The sequence below is a fragment of the Saimiri boliviensis genome, chromosome 16 (assembly GCF_048565385.1).
Source record: "Saimiri boliviensis isolate mSaiBol1 chromosome 16, mSaiBol1.pri, whole genome shotgun sequence".
Classification (NCBI taxonomy): Eukaryota; Metazoa; Chordata; class Mammalia; order Primates; family Cebidae; genus Saimiri; species Saimiri boliviensis.
The window spans coordinates 32820366-32823877 of NC_133464.1; the positions used below are offsets into that span (position 1 = coordinate 32820366).

Here is a 3512-nt window from a genome sequence, read left to right on the forward strand (position 1 = left end):
TTTTATTTTTATTTTTATACTTTAAGTTCTGGGATACATGCACAGAACGTGCAGGTGTGTTACACAGGTATACAGGCTATGGCAGTTGGCTGCACCCATCAATTCATCATCTACATTAGGTATTTTTCCTAATGCTATTCCTCCCCTACCCCCCGGCCCACCCTTGGACAGGCCCTGGTGTGTGATGTTCCTCTTCCTGTGTCCATGTGTTCTCATTGTTCAACTCCCACTTATAAATGAGAACATGGAGTGTTTGGTTTTCTGTTCCAGCTTTTAAAAGAAAATTTTCTTTAGTAAGTTGTAAACAACAAAAAAGTATGAGCTCCCTCTGCTGGCTCTGTAGTGGCATATCAAGGTACATTTTGTTTATTTGGAAACAAAAGTGGCACATGGTACAAGCCATGAATTCAATTTGCTTTAATATTAGGGAGAATAGTTTTAAACTGCAGTTTCCCTAATTTTATAAAAGTTAAATTATGCCAATATTCCACTAATATTCGCAAGTAAGATTAGCATTTTAATATAAGTATTGAAGTTGTTTTCATTATGTGTCTGAGCCATTTGGTATATCCCTAAATAGTGCCACATAAATGTGTTAAAGTTTCTGCATGCACCTCAATAGGTATAGGAGGATTTTAGTTTTAAAATTTGTTATGACTCTTGAATTGCAGTAATCATAAAACCTACGTGTTGTGTTAGCATGTTAATATTTAGCTCATTAAAAATATCATAGTTTCTATTTGTTTGTTTTTGAGACAGAGCCCAATGTGAAATGCAGAATCACCTGGGTTCAGGTGATTCTTGTGCCTCAGCCTCCAGAATAGCTGGGATTACAGGTATGCACCACCACACCCAGCTAATTATTTTGTATTTTTAAGCAGAGACGAAGTTTTGCCATGTAGGCCAGGCTGGTCTCAAACTATTGATCTTAAGTGATCTGCCCAGCTTGACTTTCCAAAGTGTTGGGATTACAGGCATGAGCCACTTCACCTGGCCCATATGCATATTTTGAAGCTAGGAGAAATAGAAAATATTTGCATAGTAAGCAGTGACATATAATTCTGAGTATAAATTTTTTTGTCATGACACAATCTCTGATGCATTGATTTATGATGTTCTTTCCAAAGTTTCAAGATATTTTTATTTTTTGATTTCTGTTTTTATCTTCAGGATCATTGATTTGTGTCTCAGTGGTGATCATCTCATCCTTCTGTTTATCTACTAAATTCTTTAACTTTTTGTGTTGTACTTAAATCTGCTTAAAAATGCCTTTAAAAAACCAATTCAAATTTTCATATCTCTTTTACAAGTTCTACTTTCCCCTTGTTTCTTCTGACCGATATTCCTCTCTCAAATTGCTGTCTCTAACATAAGATGTCATTTTTCTTGATTAGTTCACAAGCTCAATTTTGATTGTTGAGATATTGGGAATTCCACATGTGGTAGAAAGCAAAGATGTTTCTAGTCAGGGGTGAACCCAGTTGAGAGCTGTTTGTTAATTTTTCAAGAATTCTTCAAGCTAGTTGTGAAAATAGATTTTATTAAAGTGGACATATAAACTTAAAATTACATTACTTACATTAAAAACAATACAGTTTTCAAAATCATCATTTCCTAATTATTTAACTTCATATTATTATTATTTTTGCTCCTCAGGTAATTTACAACAATTGCATTTGTATGGTGAAAATATAGTATAATGGGGTGCTCCTGTGAATCTCCTTCCAGTTCTGCATTCTGTGATATCATAGTGGTAACTTGTAATCCACTGTGGTGGGGACATTTACACAATGGAACTGGAAAATGCTACAAGGCTGGGCTTTTTTACTGTTTCGTTGATTGTCTGGACATAAAAAAGTGACATAGACCTCTTTTCTGTGGCACCTCGGAAGCATTCAGCTGCTTCAAGATGAAGCTGAACAACTTCCCAGCCACTGGCTGCCAGAAACTCATTGAAGTGAAAGATAAACGCAAACTTCATACTTTTTATGAGAAGTGTATGGCCACAGAAGTTGCTGCTGATGCTCTGGGTGAAGAATGGAAGGGTTATGCGGTCCGAATCAGTGGTGGGAACGACAAACAGGGTTTCCCCATGAAGCAAGTGTCTGGACCCATGGCCGTATCCACCTCCTACTGAGTAAGGGGCATTCCTGTTACAGACAGAAGAGAAGTGGAGAAAGAAAGAGAAAATCAATTCATGGTTGCATTGTGGATGCCACTCTGAGCATTCTCAACTTGGTTATTGTAAAAAAAGGAGAGAAGGATATTCCTGGACTGATTGATACCACAGTGCCTCATTGCCTGGGGCCCGCAAAAGCCAGCAGAATCTGCAAACTTTTCAATCTGTCTAAAGAAGATGATGTCCACCAGTATGTTGTAAGAAAGCCCTTAAACAAAGAAGGTAAGAAACCTAGTACCAAAGCACCCAAGATTCAGCGTCTTATTACTCCCAGTGTCCTGCAGCACAAACGGCGGCGTATTGCTCTGAAGAAGCAGTGTGCTAAGAACAATAAGGAAGAGGCTGCAGAATATGCTAAACTTTTGGCCAAGAGAATAAAGGAGGCTAAAGAGAAGAGGTGCCAGGAACAAGCCGCGAAGAGACACAGACTTTCCTCTCTGTGAGCTTCTACTTCTAAGTCTGAATCCAGTGAAATAAGATTTTTTGAGTAACAAATAAATAAGATCAGACTCACATCTCTGTTGACTTTTCATTGTGGATAGAAAATTACTTAAATGAAGAGAGGGAAAATTTGGTCACAGAAAATGGGGATATGTATATAGTAATCCAATGGTGGATAAAATCACACCTGTTGTGTGGTAGTGGAAGACAAGGTCACGGTAAATGGATTCTTTTCAGGGATGGGTGGCACAGGAAGGGATTCTCAGCATAAGACATCTGCCTCTTCAGAAAGGCATGAAACTTGGAGGAAATCAATAATGGGATTATTTTTTTAAAAAAGTGATATAGAAAATGTTACCGATTGGGCCAGGCACAGTGTCACATGCCTGTAATCCCAGCACTTTGGGCAGATCATGAGGTCAGGAGATTGAGATCTTCCTGGCCAATATGGTGAAACTCCGTCTCTACTAAAAATACAAAAATTAGCTGGGCGTGGTGGCGTATGCCTGTAATCCCAGCCTCTCGGAAGGCTGAGGCAGGAGAACCCCTTGAACCAGGGAGTCGGAGTTTGCAGTGAGCTGAGATCACGACACTGCACTCCAGCCTGGCAACAGAGTGAGACTGTCTCAAAACAAAACAAAACAAAACAAAAACAAAAACAAAAACAAAAAAAACAGAAAAGAGAAAATGTTGGCCGGCGCGGTGGCTCAAACCTATAATCCCAGCACTTTGGGAGGCCGAGGCGGGTGGATCACAAGGTCAAGAGATCGAGACCATCCTGGCCAACATGGTGAAACCCCGTCTCTACTAAAAATACAAAAAAAGTAGCTGGGCATGGTGGCACGTGCCTGTAATCCCAGCTACTCAGGAGGCTGAGGCAGAAGAATTGCCT

At 39.4% G+C, this 3512-nt stretch overlaps 1 pseudogene; it reads left to right on the top strand.

Annotated features, from left to right (window-relative positions):
• The first annotated feature begins 1909 nt into the window (after window positions 1–1909).
• Window positions 1910–2670, top strand: LOC101050444 (small ribosomal subunit protein eS6-like; annotated as a pseudogene).
• Window positions 2671–3512: the final 842 nt, after the last annotated feature.